Source organism: Ambystoma mexicanum, chromosome 11 (genome assembly GCF_040938575.1).
Source record: "Ambystoma mexicanum isolate Mex_15411 chromosome 11, UKY_AmexF1_1, whole genome shotgun sequence".
Taxonomy (NCBI): domain Eukaryota; kingdom Metazoa; phylum Chordata; class Amphibia; order Caudata; family Ambystomatidae; genus Ambystoma; species Ambystoma mexicanum.
Genome location: NC_090934.1, coordinates 1028703492 through 1028723165, shown reverse-complemented (window position 1 = coordinate 1028723165; position 19674 = coordinate 1028703492). Strand labels below are relative to the sequence as shown.

Genomic DNA, 19674 nt, shown 5'->3' with positions numbered 1-19674 from the left:
ATTGGTTAACCCCTTTAGAAACTGTATTACCAAGGGTAATTTGAAATAGGATGGTTCTTCCCCAGTACGCTTAAAGATGGATAGCGCTGCGAGATAGCCCTTAATGGTGCCAACTTGAAGGCCTGGATTTGCCAAATATAGTAGGAAGGACAAAACCATTGGTGTACCACATGAAAAAGGGTCGATATTCTGTTCTCTACACCAGCTGCAAAATCTGTTCCAACGGCAGCAGCATAAAGACTTTGTTGCTGGCCTCCTTGCCGAAAGCAACACCTCCATATCATCATCAGGGAGGTCCCAATCCTTGTACCTCAGCCTTTGAGAAGCCAAGCGTGAAGGTTGATGGTTTTGATGTCTGGATGGAGAACCTGACCTCCCTTCTGTGAGAGTAGGTTCTCTCTGAGTGGAAGTCGAATTGGAGGGCAGATGGACAAGTCTAGAAGGTCCGGGTACCACGTTCTCCTGGCCCAATCCGGGGCAATTAGGATCATGGTTCGCCGGAATCTTCTCAACCTCCTGATCATTTGAGGAATGACAGGGACCGGTGGGAACGCGTACAGAAGCGGAAACTCCCAGTCCACTATGAACGCGTCTCCCAGAGCTCCTCTCGGGGGAAATTCCCTTGAGCAGAACAGGCCGCATTTCCTGTTTAGGCTGGTGGCGAACAGATCTACCTGAGGGGTTCCCCAAAGGGCGAAGATCTCTTGAAGGACTTCCTGAGCTAGCTCCCACTCGTGGGAGACTGTGTTCTGCCTGCTCAGAGCGTCCGCTGTCAAGTTCGTCTCTCCGGCTAGGTGAACTGCCGATAGAGAGATTCCTTCTTGGATTGCCCAAAACCAGAGCTGCATCGCCTCTCTGCACAGGGGTAGTGATCTTACGCCTCCTCTTTTGTTCAGGTAATGCATGGCCACCGTGTTGTCCGTCATTATCAGGACGTTCTTCCCTTGTACAGCTGGCAGGAACGCCTTCAGCGCAAGTCTGATGGCTCTCAGCTCTAACAGGTTGATGTGTAGTCTGGACTCCGATGGAGACCAACGACCGCTGATGGTCAAGTCGTTGGCGTGGGCTCCCCACCCCGTGAGTGAGGCATCCGTGACTACTGTTATCTCCGTCCAGGGTTGCCAAAACTGTTCTCCTTTCAGAATGTTCTCCTGACAGGCCCGCCACTGAAGGTCTCGAGCCACCCTGCCGGGAACCTGAAGAAGATCTGTCATTCTCCCTGAGAATTGTGACCACTGAGTCCTCAGTGCCCACTGGAGGGATCTCATTCTCAGGCGAGCCTCTGGCACTAGGAAAATGCAGGATGCCTTGAGGCCTAGCAACCTCAAAAAGTCGAAGGCTGGGAGACGTTGGGCATGTTGGAACTTGGTAACCATCTGTAGAATATCTTGAGCCCTCACCTCTGGTGGCGAGGCTTTTCCCAGGGAAGTGTCCAGGATCGCTCCTATGAACTGGAGTCTCTGCGATGGTATCATTTGTGACTTCTTTAAATTGAGGGAGAAGCCCAGTCTGTGAAGGAAGTGGCACACGTGATTTAGCTGGATCTGAGCTTGTTCCGGAGAAACAGCCCTGATCAACCAATCGTCCAGGTAGGGGTAGACGCAAATCCCTTCCCTCCTTAGACTTGCAGCCACTACCGACATTAACTTGGTGAAGACCCTCGGGGCGGAGGTCAGCCGAAATGGCAGCACTCGAAATTGATAGTGAGAGTTGCCAATTGCGAACCTCAGGTATTTCCTGTGTTTGAGATGGATAGGCACATAAAAATAAGCGTCCTGAAGGTCCAGAGATACCAACCAGTCCTGGAACTGAAGGACCTGGAGGATCTGAGAAAGAGTGACCATCTTGAATTTGTCTTTTCTGAGGAATTTGTTCAATTCTCGCAAGTCCAAGATGGGTCTCAGTCCTCCGTCTTTCTTTGGAATGAGAAAGTAAGGGGAGTACCAGCCCTTGTTCCTCTCCGCTACAGGTACCGGTTCTATGGCACCTTTCTCTAGCAGGTCCAAAATTTCCTGCAAGAGGAGCGGATCTGGAGCTTTCTGAGAGCTGATCCCCGGTGGATGACTCTGAGGTATACGTAGGAAAGGCAGGCAGTAACCTTGGGCAACTGTTTCCAATGCCTAAGCATCTGACGTGATAGCCTGCCATACCGCCAGATGTTGAGTCAACCTTCCTCCTACAGGTGTCCTGTGAGGGAAGTCCTCAGAGTGGTTTTGGGGCGGCTGATGCAGATGCCGATGGTAAGAGGCACCTGCTGTTGCTGCGGCTTTTGAATATCTACCCCATCCACCTCGGCTAGTTCTTCTTTGTCCCCTTTGAGCTGGTCGTCCTCTACCTCTTCCGAATGCGGAGTAGAAGCGAAAGGACTTACCTCTCGCAGAGGTTCCTGTGGGACGAAAAGGAGTCTGACGGATTGCAGCTCCTAGGGGTTTTGCTGCTGCTTTTGAAGTTTGCAATTTCTCTAAACTGTCATCCGCCTTTTTCCCCGAACAAAGAAGAGCCATCGAATGGCATGTTCAAGAGCCTGGCTTGCACATCTGGGGCAAAACCAGACTTTCTCAACCAAGCAAATCTCCTGGTTGATGTACTTGCCGCCATTGCTCTGCTGATACTGTCAGCCGAATCAATGCCCATCTGGAGGGATTCGCACATAGCGTCTTTACCGTCCTGTATAATATTCAGGAACGCATCCCTTTCTTCTCCCTCCGGGATGCAGTCATCCGCTGTAGAAGCACACTCCCAAAGTGTATGGCTGAACCTAGCAAGGGTGCAAGTAGCATTAACAGATTTTAACGCCATGCTACATGCTGAAAAGACTTTCTTTGCCATAGCATCATATTTTTTATCATCCCTGTCCTGTGGGACGGTAGGATAAGCCGTCTTGACATCGGTAGAGGATGCTGCCTGTACCACCAGACTTTCTGGGGATGGGTGTTTAGACAAAAACTCTGGGTCTGTAGAAGATACCCTGTACTTTGTAGACAGTTTTTTATTTACTGCTGGTACTACATCTGGGGTTTCCCAGTTTGTCATGATCTTCCTCTGAAGAGCTTTATGAAAAGGCACCACAGGATCCTCCTGTGGGCCCTTGTCAAGAATATCCGTGAGGTCATCTTGTTGGAAACATTGTGAAGGTGCAGACCACCCCATGAACTCTGATTCTGGCCATTAAGGCTCTATAGGGGGTTTCAGCATGCTCCCCCGGGTCTGGCCTAGCAAACTCCACCTCAGGGGGAAGTGTCTAACCCACTTGCCTCATGTAAGGAATCATGAAGATCCTTTAACCTGCGTTCTTCAGAGGAAAATTCCTCTCTAATTGGGGTTACAGGTCCCTGCAACTGACATGTGTCTTCCTGTTCAGACAATTCACCCTCTTCCAAAATTGAGGAAATAGTTCTCAATTGTTCTGAACTCATAAAAGGAGTAAATCCCATTTCCAAGGCAGAGGGTGCCGAACTTGTCATTATCGGTCTCGAAAACGTCGATGTCGTCGAAGGCTTCGAGCGTGGCGTCGAAAACAAAGGCGGAGGCCTCGATGACCTCGACAGAATTGGAATTCTGCTCGACAATCTCGACGCCATCGACGTCGAGGACCTGGGGATAGTCACTGGGTGTGTCGTAACCGTGACTTTTCTTGGCGTCGACGCCGGTGTCGAAGCTGGCGTCGAGTCGACAGACCCGTGTGTCGAAGGTCCCTTCGACAACGGCGTCGAAGACATCGACCTCGGCGTCGACGAAAGCCTCGTCGACGGCGGAACCTTCGAGGAAGGTTTGGAGGTCATAGTCCTACTCGAGGGTTCGAGATGCGCTCGAGAGGTTACCTTCGCCGGGTACTGCAACTCGCGGCGTTTTTGACCTTTGGGTCTTTCGACCAGAGCATCGCTCTCGGCAGTCTTAGAGGGGGTCGAGGCCGCTTTCTCGAAGACGCTCATCATATTTTTGCGGAATTCCTCCCATTCAGTCCGGGAACTATGTTTCGTGGGGCAAGGGATTCTTTTTGGCGAAACAGAGGAAGACGGAGAAGGGGATCTTCGACGTCTCCTCTTCGAGTGCTTCGATCTCGAGGAGTGATGAGACCCACTCCGAGACCTGGAGCGCGAATGGTGACGAGGAGACGAGTGTCTTGATTTCATCGACGAAGAAGAAGCTTTAAAAGTCTTACCTTTCTCCAGCTTCCCCCTACGCTCTTTCAGGGCCTTAGCTGTCATGGACATACAGTCCTCGCATTCCGAACAATGGTGTTCAGCTCCCAAACACCACAGACAAACTCTGTGAGGGTCAGTCAACGACATCTTTTTCCCACAATCTCGGCATTTTTTGAAGCCGGATCGAGGAGTTGTCGGTTCCGACGAGGAAGCCATCGAGTACGGATCGAATGACTCGAGGTAAATAGGATTAATCTGACTAAGAACTGAGCAACGGTATTCCGAGGCACTGAGTAAGCGTGGAAAAACGGAACTGAGCAACGGACGCTGCGCGCGGCCTTTATAGGCAGGATGACGTCGACGTCGATACGGCGGCTGTCGAGGGACATCGACTCGGAGGACGTCGACGCGCAGCGCCCTCTAGAGAGAAAATATTTTCCGAGGCCAGCAGAGCTGGAAGGAGATATCTAAGAGGAGGAATACGTCGGAGGACACAATCCCTTCGAAATTAACATTCTGGCTTAGTTGAATACAATGTTCCCCAAACCAAAAACAGATGTCTGTAATTGAAAGGGTTAAATAAAATGCAATAATAAAAAGGCATCTGGATTCCAGATCGTTTTACAGTGGTGTGGCAAGCAGCATAACTCAAAAGCCAACGGAGCGAGTGAGGAAAGAATTGCACACATTCAAATTTACAAATGAACAAGGAAAGGCTTGGAGAAGACAAATATACTACGAGCTTATATTTCAGCATCACCACTTTGAAGAGGTAGGCAGAAGATCGATGTACATAACGAAGATTGTAAAGATAGTCATCAACGATACCTCATAATCCATTAAACTCACTTCTAGTTCTAATTCTTTACATAGCTCACCGCCCCATTGCTAGACTAGAAACTGCACATCAGACAAAACGAGTGAGGGTAGGAGACAATGTGCCCCTTCCCCTTTAAGGTTTAAACAGCTGGGTGGACAGATTTCTAGAGGAGTAGCAGGTGCTATGCAGGGGTTTATAAAGGAGGATGTTCTAATGGCCTACACCCACAAGTAAAATTGTCACCCGGAAACATGAAACAGATCTTAGCTCTCACATAATAAATCCCATATATGTAAGCAGACTAAACGTGCAGGACAGTGTTCCCAGACCATGCCCGGTTTCACAGCAAGTGTTGCCGGCCTGACAAGCAGCATAGTTTAGCAGGACATTCGTGCAGAGATTAACTTTTGCAGTGGACCACGCAATCAATGAAGACATTTCCGAAAGGACACGGTTTCCAGGCATGCAGAGAACGCGTCTTTGCTCTGGGGAGTGGACTACCGTATTACTGTGCAATGCTGGGCACACACTAATGGGAAAGGGAGGGCTTGCTGACTTTGGCGATAGATAAAAAGTCTACAAAAAAAAAAAATGTTCCAAGCAGCATAGAAGCACAACTAAAATCCTTAGTGCAGATAATGGACAACCAAATGGGCACATTGCCCAACTATTTTGGCAAACTAAGCCAGTGGCAATGGGCTTAGGCAAGAAGGCATAGCTACAGGGTTGTAGATTTACACTGAAGTCTAAAATCAATATGAGGAAGCAAAAGTACATGCCACATGTTGACAAACCGTGCAGAACCTAGAGAAGCAGTTAGAGCTTGATGTTCAGTCTCCATGGGCCAATAGACCACTATAGAGCAAGAAGAAAGAATGAAATTACTGGAAGCCATCGGCTTGAAGAATGCATTTATCATAGTTAATTTAATGTTCAGCTGCCATTGAGGGTATGGTTTCCAAAGTAATAATCAGATGGGCATGTGTCAAAATGTCTTGCGACTGGATCAAAGCTAAACCTGCGGACTGGAGCACGAGTGGTTTGGCAGTGGCTAGCAGGGGCTTTCTTCCACATCTATTGTGAGGCAGAGCTAGACATGGGAGAGCCTTTAGCACCTTCAACAAATTCACCATACCCGCGCGGATAAAGGGGGAATAGGAGAAATTAAAGAGGCATGTCAGGACGGGGGGTGAAGAAGAAAAGATTTCAAGGAGGCATGGAAGGAGGAATATATATATTTATTATTTTATTTTTTTGTGAGCCCCAACAGCTAAAAGGCAGTTTATGCAAGAACGCATAATAAAAAGGTAGGCAGTAAGAAAAAGTGACTGTGCATATGCTACTTCAGGCTCAAGACAACTGCAGCAAATAATGTAGTTATTGATTTCATAAAAGTGATATATATGTCATTCATGTTCAAGTTTCTTTTTAAAATAAACTTCCTTGGGAATCTTTTTTAAGCAAACTAAATGAACAGATCAATATTGTCCTTTATTGAACTCAGGAAGCTGGACTAATATTAAAGGTCCAATGGCAGTGCACAACTATTAAATCAGATTTAGCGTGCCTAAGCTGGGACTTTCAAGAAGAGCATGCAGGCTTGCTGGGAATTAAAGTTTGAATGCTGTTTTATAGGCCAAGGCCAGTCTTGGGAAAGCCACAGGTCTGGCTTATTTTTCTGTAATCTATTTGTAAAGTATACAGCCCTTCTATTGCATTTAAAATACAAATACATCCAACTACCTCCTACATTAAAGCAGCACCAACCGAACTGTCACAAATGTGAACCAGCAGGAGAACAAACTTTGCCAGAACGAGCTTGTTGTGGCTAAGGGAATGTTTATAACAGATCCCCTCCCTGGTGTTTCCTACCTCCAAACCTAAGGGTCCATTAAACATGTTAATGTGTCGTGCTGCCCAGAGAATTAACACTAGTGTTTTCTGGACGGGTGTTATGTGCCTGGGCCCAACACAAAACCAAAATTGAGAGTCACTGATGAGCAAATCCTTCATCAGCAGTGGCATAGAGGAGGGCCCCCACAGCGGGTTTACTAACGTGTTCTGGGGGGAGGGGAGGTGGGCCTCGGACTTCAAAACGAAATAATGTCTTTATGAAGGCAAAGTGACTTGAAAAAGAATCATTTTTTTTTTAAAGTCACATGGATCCCTAGGCACACCTGATATGGAGGCCACCAGCTCCATGACAGGAACATGTGTTCCTGCTGCAGGGAGCTGGAGGCCTCGTTCCCTGTAAAGGATCAACAGATTCAAAGTTAAGAAAATGTATTTTTTGTAAATGTGTGTGCGTGCATGGAAGTGTGTGTATATAATATAATGTGTGTGAATGAGTGAGTGCATGAAGCATGGGTGGCTGCCTGGATGTGCGTGTGTGAGTGTATGTTGAATGGATGCACATGTAAATGTATGGGTGAATGGTTGTAGGTGTGTATGGTGAATGCTCCATTTACTTGCCGGTAATCTTCATTACTCCTAAACTTACTCGTCCTCGTCACAGTGCTTGTCTACGAGGCACGTTGCCTCATACACAAGTACTGGAAAATGTACTTCTATGTGATTTTAAGGTACTTTGAATATCAAAATAAATCAATTGATGAACTGTCACACTGCACACCTTGTTCCTGAGCATCTGTTGGGATATTGGACCATCAGAAAGCGGCATGCTGCCCGCAGATGAGGCTCAGAGCGGCGCTAAACTTATATGATGAATAGTATTCAGCTCGAGCATAAACAGTGTCCCACAAGCATGATCCAGACGCTGTAGAGCGCAACACAAGGTGTTTTTTTTCCTCCTTCAGCAACCAGAAAGCATCGCGCTCTTGAGATAAAGAAACTGTCACCAGCACCAGAGAGCATCTTGCTTCAGAAGGTGAACAAAGTTGCAGGTCTACAGCCATGAACGCAGTTCCCTGCCAAAAAGGGCTAAATAGATCTCCCTCCAGACCATACATGAGTTCAGTGGTTGTAGAAGAAACAAGCTGTCCTTAGAAAGGTCAAATTCAGAATGAGAACGGAAGGTACGTCAGTCTGCCCCACGAGTCTCTCTCTCCCTCTCTGACCGTTAAAGTGGGAGAAATAAGTTGTCTTCGCAGGTCTCTGAGCAAACATGAAGAAGCTAATCATTACATATAAAATCAATTACTTTGGTTTATCGCTGCGTGAACGAACTCTCCCTTCAAGCGCAGCAGGCAAATTAAGCAAATCTTTGTTATTGCCTTGGAGACACACAGACCAAACATTCGTGTAAAGCGATCACTGGTATAGAAACCTCTGCTACGAGGGAACCTGCTCGTCACTTTGATCAATTATTGCCCCCTGCACCTACACATCACATCCGTCCCCTCAGAGGGATTGGGCATTCTAACCAAATGCAACTCTCCTGTAATGGCAGATAACACCATAAACATCATCGTAGCCCCCTCACAGCATTCACAAAGCCTGCCACCACAGTCAGCCACGCCACAAGGGGACAGCAATGTTAGAACGCCATCTGCTCAGCAAAGGACCCACTTCTGCAAGCAAACAAAAGAGACTCAACCCTCACCAGACTACACTCACTGCAGCCTCGACTGGGGATTCAACTGATGCATCACCCTTTATGAGCGACAGGGTCAGTCTGACCCGGTCAAGGGGGAATGGGGACCCCTCTCAGCCTGGAGTACAAGGCCTACAGTGTGACAACCAGAGCCACTCTTACCCTTAAGGGAGCAGTTGGGAGGGCCTATGCCCCCGTCCCTTTGTTGTGCATGATGGTTGATCGCCCTATACTTAAGTCGCAAGATGCTATCCAATTTCTCTCTGCATGCTCTCCAAATGTACACATACCAGCCTTCCCAGCGGTGGTTCAAACAGAGCCTCCAGAGAGTGGGCATGTACCAGTACACCCCACCCGGCAGTGGGGTGAAGGGAAACTGCTACATGACGTTGCACAGCCAATAACAAGTGTCAGCGCACATGCCTAACATTGCAATCTGCTCCATACTGAAGCAAAACTCAGCTGTAAGCAGAATGACCCTGTTATATTGAATACATTGTGTGTGGTTTTATAATCCATCGTTGTCACTCGGAAAGAACATTTCTGTATTATGCTGTGAATTGTTGGGGCTTGAGATGGATGGCAGGTAAGGTTCTAGTGTGGAAGGCAGTTGGTGGATGTCTGATGGTTGCTTAGGCCCCATTTACCTGTGTACTGCTTTTACTCTCGTGCTAATAAACAGAAGCACTTTAGATAAAGAGTACTCACTTTGTATTAGTGGTGACAAATGGCCGGCGTACAAGGGCCCCCAGGCCATGGCCAGCTGTCGGGGGACCGCATCCTTCCAACCCAAGCCTCATAACGTGTGGCTGAGGTGCGTGGACAGCAGGTGCAGCCAGAGGCTGATCCGAGCCCAGCACCAGTAGAGGTAGCGTTGCCTGGAGGAAGAGGTTCTGCAATCTCCAGTAAAGCATCCTGTAGTACAGGAGGGAGCAGTGGATTCATCGCTTAAGCATCAAGTCCTGGGGGACATGCGGAGCTGGGCCAGCTGGTGCAGCAAATTTGGAGTTAAGGGGAGACCCTGGCAATTAACCTCAGTGGCACTGCCAACTGGCCATTTTATGAGGAGCTGGGGTTAGGCCAATGCACTGGCCAATCACGTGCAAGCCATCCCAGTGGCCATCTTAAGGCCAGGCATACTCATGCGACAGTGCCATCCTCTTCAATGGGGCGGACATCTCTAGGGCAGGCACATCAGCGGACATCTCAAAAGCAGTTTATATGGATTGAGGACATCGAAATCCTCCATCATTAGTGGCCATTCTTGAAGCAGGCTGGGAAGGCCACGTTGGCATCAGGTTAACATGCCAGGACAGCACAAGGTGGACATTGAGAAGTCGGGCAATCTTGATTGCAACTCCTTATGATAAGTGATTGTGGCCAGTGTAGCCTCAGGAACATTTTACTTAACTTTTGGAAAGGTTGATTGTACACTCAGCTTACGAATGGCTCATTTAACACCACAATTTCTATCATGCACTGGAGAGCCTGAAGTGCAGTGGGAGACGTGGAAGGAGGAATTCCATGATTTTGCTTTCGCCATACATGGCCCAACATTTAGTGTGGATCATAAGCGTGCCCTCTTGATGTAATTTAGGTTTTGAGGGACGCAGGATTTGGAAAAGCTTGCCAAAGCCTGGTGTGACTCCTCCCAGTTGGGAGGGGCAAGCTGGTGGGGAACATTTAAGTATGTATTAAGGGATTCTACGGAAAATGGATATTCACTCTGAGGAAAGAAAAACATTTTAGAGCGCTACCATTACAAAATAATGGAACAAGCTAAGGGGAAGACCATTGAAGATTTTATCAGAGGCCATTGCGAATTGGCCAATAAATGCAGCTTTGGGACAACCTACAATGACTGTCCGAGGGATCCGTTCATGCTCATGTTGAGGAAGAACAAGATTATTGTGGAAATATGGACAAAGGGAGAACAGAGGTTCTTGATCTCTCAAATAAAATGGAGCATATGATGTTGTGCATCAAGAAATTAGAGAAGAAAGGGAGTACGAATTCAAGAAAAGTATGTTGTGTCAGATCTGAAGGATCAGAAGAAAATGGTGATTCAGTTGTGCGTTGAATCTTTCATGTGTTAATAGAGAACTAACATTTTCCCCCATGTTTTATCTGTTTTTATTTTTAATTTATTGACACTTGTTACGCGGTAAGGATTCAGCCCTGGGGATGGATCTAATCTGAAACGCATAGTCAACTTTGAACCCATGTATTGACACTGCTCAATCCAAAATTAAAAATGAACTGTGTTTTGTAACTGAAATGATGTCTTTTGGATGACAATGAGTCATTAAGCGATTAACTGCAGATTCAAAGTTATATGCAGTTCACATTTGAGCACAGCAAGAGCATATGGTTTTTTTCAGTAGTGACCCTGGAATTAAATAGCTATATGTTTCAGACTAGAGCCAAGGGCTTTTTTCACCACTGAGCCGCGAAGACTTAGATTTAACCTAGTATATTATAATCAGAATATAAAAAGGATTAAACAATTCAAGAGAACTATATAAAGCTAGCAGTTCCCACCTTCACTTGTTTTTTTAGCAATAAGACACTGACCACCAGAGAAGGGTCTGGGACACAACACGAGCACATCGAGAATCCGAGGAAAACGCCCTTGTCGCAGTGGCAGCAATAAGAATATTGGCCACCACAGAAGGGTCTGGGACCCTAACACAAGTGAACTAAGCATCAGAGGAGAACGTCCTCATCGAAGTGGTAGCAACAGGCCCACTGACCACCAGAGAAGGGTCAGGAGACCCGACAAAAGTGTACTAAGCATCCGAGGAAAGCATCCTCGTCGCCGTGGCAAGCAAAAGTCCACTGAGTATGTGAAAATGATTTGGGACTTTACCAATGCCAGGAGAAGGGAGCCATTCTCCTGGTTCTGAACATTGAAGAAAAAGCCTTTTTGATTAAGAGACAGCAGGGGAAGAACCTGTGCAGTTCCCTCTGGGACCACTGCAAAAGATTTAAGACTACAGGTGTTTGGCAGTAAACCCACTTGGTAGCAGTCTATACCACACAGATTCACTTGGTAGCTGTGGCTGAGCAGTCAGACTTCCCTCAAGAAGAGTTAGGCAGTATACAAAGTATTCACAATAGGTCAAAAGAACACAGTAGAACAAGCAAACACTGACCAGAGCTTGGTGTAAAAGAGATATAATTATTTATTTAAAACCACATCTAATAAAACACACAGGCACTAATATTAAGCAGTTCAAAAACACGGTCACTAAAAGATATACACTCCCTTAAAAGAATATTAGACAAGTCTTAAGTAAAGCCCCACTTATTTTCAGACAGCGGTGAGCGCTTAACGCAGATGGCACTCTAATAATTCGGTTTAAAAAGGGAGAGAAAGGCAGAGTATAAATTGAAACAGATCCCAACACTTTCACAAGAACACAGCAAGAGAGGAAGGCAGAATCAAACCGTGAAGTTAGAGTTCAGAAAGCCGGATCCACTTTAAGAGGATCAGAACGAAATGTGTCCAAGGTCACACGGTTGTAAAGTGCACAAAAGTCTCGAAAAGGTTCAGAAAGATTTGGATCAAAAGAAAGGGACCAGTTAGATGGTCAAGGCGGCCAGCCCAGTCCAGAAGGTTAAGGGATTATTATTATTACCTTGTAGCAATCTTTAGAAAGGGAGGCCTGGCGGACACGGTACCTTAAAGTGATGAGAATACTCCAGCGCGGGCAGTTCCTGGCAGCGGATGCAAGTCGGTGCTTCGTCCGGGGGAAGAGAGGATCTCGTCGGGGAGGAAGACAGGAGTCCGTTGCACTGCCAGAGAAGAAACCAGCCGCGGAGTTCAAGTAAAAGGAGCGGTCGTTTTATTCGCGGTCCAGTGGTAAGTGGCTATCCGGTTGCCGGGGTGCTTGGCACGGGCAATTCGACCACAAGACGTCCTGGGATGCGAGGAAAAGAAGGTAAACTGGTTGTGCCCACCAGTCAGGGGAAGAAGACTCTCCAGCCGAGAGATCTTCTCTGACGTCGCGAAGTGGTGAGTCGGTTCCGCAGGGCTCCACCGGTGGTGTCGTCATAGCAGGTTGGCTCAGCTTCTCCCTCGTCGGATTCTCAGGTCCTCTGGCGACTTCTGAAGTTCCAGTCCCAAAAGCCCTGCTTTTATGCAGCACACCCCCATTCACTCAGCCTAGCTGTCAATCAAACATGCTAAGTGGTGAGCCGGCCGGCTCACCACTTGGGCCAATCACACAAGCGTGCAACTTGAGTTACCAAGGTAACTCAGTCCAGGGTGCCTAAACTCCTCCCACACCCCCTGTGGTACCCAGACAGAGTGGCACCACTTTTGGAGGGTTCTGCGGAGAAGCCCGCCAAAAAGTGGAACAAAGGGCTCGACTTGGGTTGGAGTCACAGAAGAGAACACAAACGCCATTTTAGAATCGAGTCCTGGCAAAAACTACCAACGGGCTAATTAATATTAAATAAACCGGCGGTATGTTCGAGGCTATGAGAATTAAATAATTAAAGTTGGTAGCCTCGAACAATGGGAAAATCCCATAGGAAAATATTCGCGGTCGAAAATAAAAAGTAGTATCCACTGCCACCAGCCAAAACTCGATCAGGGGGGACGGAGACGTGCCCCCTCAACTAACAGACCCCGGGGCAATCAAATTGCCCCGACCAGTACGTCCACAATTTGATGGTTTGTACTGGTTTCATTCATAATCTGGGACTAGTAAAGCCAATGGTGACTTTACATGCCCTGGGAGACAGTAGTCAGACCCAGGGTATGGAGTCTATGGTGGGGTGTCACTAGGACACCCCTGTGTCACTGAACTGAGGGTGCTGGGTAAAACACATAGTAAAAACACATGAGACCCTATGGAGTAAAAGACCCCATAGCCCACAAAACACATTAACAGTCAAAGGAACCCCTCAAATCATGTCCAAGAGTGTCAAGAAAAGAGACTCACTCTTGGCAGGAGAAAAAAAACAAACTCCAGAAATCCAGCAAAGCTGCTGGGGACTCACTAGGTTAGGAAATTCAGCCTAAACAGACAATTCTCCCTAACACACCAGGAGAAAGGAGTCATTCTCTCGTAAAAGCAACATTCTGTCAAAGTATTCTTTAGTTGTAGTGTAAGGGATAGAAGTAGGTTATGACACAGGACGGTGGAGTTTTGATGTCAACAGACATTCGGACAGATCCTTTAGTGTTAGATATATTTACCAACACATACTATTTCTTACTATTAAGCACTTGCGCTCAAAGCCCTTAGCCATTTAATGCTACCCCTTTGGCTGCGACTTGATGAGCTATGTAATCACAAATAAAAGAATGAATCTACAGCACCACACAACATTTGAATACAAGTGGAGGATGAAAGTTTGGCTGAACACGTAACCATTTTGATTATACATAAAACTACAATCTTTACCTTTGGTTCAGCACCAAGTAGTTTGATGAAATGTCTGTATCCTAAAATAAGTTTATACCAAGTGTGGTTGTCCGTGCATACGAGGCTGCGCCACTGAAATAATTTTAAAAAGAGCTGCATGCAAGGGAAACGGCCCACAACCAAGAGCTTGAACAAAATGCAAACTCATAAGTACCCCTAACAACAAGCGCTTCTCAAAAAATGACACTGTTTCAAATTACAAGTCAGTAATTACAGCAGACATATATTTCAAGTGAGTTCGTGAAGGTGAAGTCCAACCAGAACTGTGCCAACTGCTTAACCATCAGTTTCTCCCTCTGGGCTTTATCAGAGCAATAGCATAGTATCAAACAAAAGCAACGATTAGTACTTCCTTTTAGTTTTCAAACGAGAACGCAGATCAAATGAGAATGCAGACTAAGAGGCGATCGAAAAGGTGACAATTAACAGATGTCGCATGGATTTATATTGCGCAATTTCCAAAATTAGATCAGTTATTCATTTGATTCCAAATTAGACCAATACAACGAAAAGAGAGAAAAGAAAATAACGTATGAAATGAGTAAGCCATACTTAACTTATTGAGAATGTCAATTGTTAGCAAAATAACCATTATATACAAATGAGAATGTATGGCGGATAGCCCTTCTAATGCTCTTTCATGGTTATTAGATTTTGATTTGGTAAACAAGAAAATATAAGTGTAGAGTAGTCTCATTAGAGTGTAACCAAATCAACAACAGTGTCATTCACAATTCACTGCTCATGAAATAAAACCATAGGACACATCTGTACCTCTAAATGAGACGCCCAAATGCAAATGGTTTTCCACCTCATTCCTGTGTGTTCACAGTATATGGATTCCTATTAATTTGAGACCGGGTCATTCTCGTCTTCATATATGTAGGCATGTTCCCAAACCTAAAAAGAACAGCATTGTAATCACTACTTAAACAATACATAAAGTTATTTTCACTAGCGGTGCTCAAATGCAAATAAAGATAATAGTATATAGCTCTGATGGCGCAACGCTTTGAGACCGAAGTGATAAAATGGTAGCCGGCGCGTGCATTTTGTAATTTAAGACAACCTTACAGTATTAAATGTGATCCGAAATGAAAACCCCACCTAATTTAAGAAGTCAGTACATAGGTGGACAGCCTGTACAATTCTGTCTATTGTTACAGCTATAAGTTGGGTTAATAAGCCTCATATCAACTGCCACATATGACAGGAGCCGTCCTAACTGTTGACCCTCTTATATTCATTGCCTGTTCTCAGAATTTATGAGCATTAAAGACGACTCCTAAGAACAATGAATAACAATTCTAGTCCCCGCCTAATTTGGCAGTTGCCGTCATTTATGAACAGCTTGTCCATCATCTGTATTGCCACTGCATTAAAAAGGTGATTCAAAGATCTCATAACACACTAAGAAAACCCATGGAATCCACTTTTATTTTGTTTTTAACTATGCTACGGTCAGTCCTTGAAAGTATTGCACTCAAGAAACCATTTGTTTGCTTTTTGCTGAATTGATTCTGGTATTTGTAGTCTGCCAGTCAAGAGGCGGGGGTGGGGGGAATAATGGCACAATTGTACACTTTTTGCCTAACCTAGTTCAATAAGGATTTATATATTTGAATGACACTATGGAATGTGTACTTTTCAAGTTATATTTATAAAGGAGAGTATTGTTGAAAGGCAAATGTGAGGGAGAGGACGGGAAATGATGAGGGCAAGTAAGTCATGAGTATTTGCCCACGATGTGTCAAGAGAGTTTGGATTCCTGGCCACTGGTGCAGTTATTCTACCCTCATTGTGGCGGCTTTTCAGGGCACAAGAACACATGTGGGTGAGCAGCGTAACTTTTTTTTCATAGTGTGGACGCAACACATGTTTTTATTTTAGGTTGGCAAGCTTAATTGGCTACCAGAATTTTAGTCAGGTTGTCATGACGCTTACCCACAAGACCACAAGCACTTGTTTCATATCAGGATTTTGTTCACAAGGAATATTTTACGACAGATTGCTGTGTTTAAAAGGGGAGAACCTTTTATACTTAGACAGAACATTTATTGGAACATTTCCTCTCTCAGGTGTGGTGTTCATATTATTTTTTTTAAAGTCTAATGCTATTTTGCCTTGCACACTTTCTTCTAAGGGGAAGGTCAAATTAACTACATTTGTATATTTCACTTTAAGGTAAATGTACACTTACACTATGTATATTCATGGGTGCCGGCTTTTGATTTTCGCTATGGGTGCAGAAAGTATCTGGGCATATGTTATTCTTGCAGCCAGTCATTCCCCCCCTCCCCCGTTTCTATGCTGCTTAAATGTGGTTAGTTGGAGTTGTGAGATGTATCACAACAGACCCAAGAGACCGGCCATAAAAGAGGGGGCTTGGAGCATGCTGCTTAACCAAAGTGTGCAAATAATGTAATCTCATTGCGCAATGTCTGAAAACATTGTGACTTCTCAAAGCCTGTAATCTTTTATACATAATACCTCCGTCAAAACAGGACAAAATTAGTTTGTGATTGATGAATGTCTTTGAACGATGGGCTGCAAGTGTTTTAAAAGATACAGTAGCCACGCCCACCGGCCATGGCTAGTGGTTTGGTAGTGTTCTAAAATGGACAGAGAGCACAGCCAAAGGTCATGCCACTGACCATGGCTAAAAGGCATGCTAGTGATCTGGAACCATTATAAAAAAAAATCCATGGAATAACAAAACCCTTGAAATTCAAGGAAAAAATATTAGTTGCAGGGACGTTAGGTGAGAGCTTAACACAACAAAATCCCTGAAATTCAGCTAAAGCAACCTCAATATCACAGCCCCTGTGGCGCAGCCTAGTACCACAATGATGACATCACTGATGACATCCCCAATTACATGCTGTAAGGAACACTGACGACATTACAAATCACATAACTGATGCGATCACTGGTGACAACACTCATTACATTGTATATTACTGATTACATCAATAATGGAAGACATAACATCATTTATAAGTTAGCTCATGAAATATTTGATTACCTTAACAACAATTTAGGCTGTGTACTTGGCCATGACAAAGTCTGGGGTCACAGGCCAGCACCAAAGGCTTAGCTAGTGGTCAGTTAGTGTTCAAAAATACCAGTGTGCATGGTTAAAAGCCATGCCTAATAGCCCATCACTGTTTTAACATATACAGTGGGCAACGTTGAAAGCTGCAGTCAGTGGCCATTATTAAAGGCCATAGCTAGTGCCCATTAAGATGTTAGCATATATATTTGGCACAGTCAAAGGCCGTGGCCACGGGCTAGTATGTGTTAAAGACCATGGCTAGTGACTGGTCAGTGTATACAATATAATATACAGTGGGCACAGCAGAAGGCCATCGCTTATTGCATATTATTTTAAAATATACAGTGGACATGGCCAAAAGATGTACAAACTGCTCAAGGTCGAAGACCATAGCTAGTGCCCCATTTATATGTTAGAATAGTGGGCACAGCCAAAGATTGTAGCCACTGGCCAGTATTGTACTGAAGTCCAGAGCTAGTGCCGGATCGGTGTATATAATTTGCAGTGGACAGGGTTGAAAGCTGTATCCACTGGTAAAGGCCAAAATCTATGGTTGGTAGCCTGTTCACGTTTTAAAATATTCAGTGCACATGGGTGAAGTTTGTGGTCAGTTTGTTTCTCTTTGTGTGAGAGGGTATGCCCAGACGTGGGTCCCTTGCTTGCTGCGCCACAGGGAACCAGGCTGCACCTCACTGAGGAGGTCCAACAAGGCCGAAACATGTCTGGGGCTGCTTGGTTTTCTGTGCAGAGGGGACCTGGCCTAGCAGTTCGGTCTGGGCTGCTACCTTCAGTGGCGGCAGCTGCTGACTTATTTGCACATGGCTGGTCCCCTTTTGCAATTGCGCAGACGGGCTAAAAACCGGTGGTGTGGAAGGTTGCCCACAGCAATTGCCAATGGTTTAGATTCATTCGAAACTTCCACCCATTACTTTTGTGGTCAGTTTGTTTCTCTTTGTGAGAGAGGGTATGCCCAGACGTGGGTCCCTTGCTCGCTGCCCCATAGGGAACCAGGCTGCACCTCACTGAGGAGGTCCAACAAGGCCGAAACATGTCTGGGGTTGCTTGGTTTTCTGTGCAGAGGGGACCTGGCCTAGCAGTTCGGGCTGGGCTGCTACCTTCGGTGACAGCAGCTGCTGAATTATTTTCACATGGCTGGTCCCCTTTTGCAATGGCACAGACGGGCTAAAAAACGGTGGTGTGGAAGGTTGCCCAGAGCAATTGCCAGTGGTTTAGATTCATTCGAAACCTTCCACCCATCCCATTTGTGGTCAGTGAAGTTTGTGACCACCATCACTAACTGAAGGCCATGACTAGCACCCATTCATGTGCTGAAGTATATTTGGTCATCCACACTGACCATGGCTGAAGGAAATGCTTAATGCCAGTTACTGCTATACCGTAATTTGTGATGTAATCAGTAATGTGGTCTGTGAGGTCAGCATTATGGTCCTAGGCTGTGCAACAAGGGGCGCAAATTTAAAAGGTGGCTTTAGCTGCATTTCAGGGTTTTGTTGCATAAAGTTCTCAACTTAACGTCCCTGTAACTATAGTGTTTTCCTTGAATGTAATTATACAAATAACACAAATGTATATGTGCGCGCAAACACACACACCTTTTATGTTCTCTCATATCTGCTAGGCTGCAAGTATAATAAATCAAGTCGCCAGTAAAATCATTTGACTGCAATTTGGGCCTTCTTCAGTTTGTGGGTACTGTTCCCCCGGGAATCCCATTTGAAACAAACCCACAGCTCTCCACTAAGACAAGGAGACAGCTAGGACCAAATTTCCCACTATGGTCTCTCATTCAGTTTACTATTATAGGGGTACACGAACCCACATAATGCCCCCATACTCCGAAACTTCCTCTCCACAGTAACCAGACTTCTACGAGAGGCAATTAAAAAGAATTGTCAAGCAGCATATCGAGGTTTACCAGAAATCTCAGCAATATTATTTATTTTCCTAGTCACTTTGGTTTTCTGCACTGTGTGATTCAACCCAGCACTTTGTAGTAGGTTGTCTTCAGGTTTGGTGTCTCTTAAGAGACAGATCAACACAAACAGACATCATATTTGACTGGCACCCTAGAAGAGCACACCATTCTATTCTTAACTGCAATCTAATTCTTTTGGTATTGCCAGTAAAATAAAGGGCTCGTTTATTGTGGTCGTCACGACTGCATTGGCAGACGTAGCTCGGCTGTCAGGCAGGATATCCTCGAGGATGAGGGATAAAGCTACAGAAACGCACACACTTGGTTCATGGAGACAGCAAAGATTTGCAATTAGTCCACACTTGTACGCTACGAAATTATTTAATATGTTACAGGAGTGGTGCACTCAAATTAAGGTTATGTTGTGCACACAGGAAACAGATGTGCACATATATGTTTAACCCGATCCTCCATATGAAGAACCTTTTAACCCACAAACAAGAGTCTAAATATACCTGCGTACCCTGCTCATAAAGGGAGGGTTTTTGCGTTCATCACCCTGGCATCCTAGCAAGCACAAGTCCAAGCCGTTCAATGGGTTGTAAGTAGCACTCAGCAGGGCTTGATAATCGAGGAACCTTTTTCCAAAGCGAGCTTATCAATCGAGCTAAAAATAACTGGAAAGTGCGTGTTCAACTGCCAGGCCCATTTTTCCCAAATTGTGTTC

At 45.5% G+C, this 19674-nt stretch overlaps 1 protein-coding gene across 2 annotated transcripts in view; it reads right to left on the bottom strand.

Annotated features, from left to right (window-relative positions):
- Nucleotides 1–19674, bottom strand: part of AKAP13 (A-kinase anchoring protein 13) — a 1883770-nt gene that overhangs the window by 1828393 nt on the left and 35703 nt on the right. Inside the window, exon 2 of one of the 2 annotated variants that reach the window (XM_069624282.1) lies at nt 14731–14856. The exons of the other annotated variant lie outside the window; for it this stretch is intronic. The gene's annotated coding sequence lies outside the window, so the exon portion shown is untranslated. The remainder of the gene's footprint in view (nt 1–14730; nt 14857–19674) is intronic. 2 annotated transcript variants of the gene reach the window in all.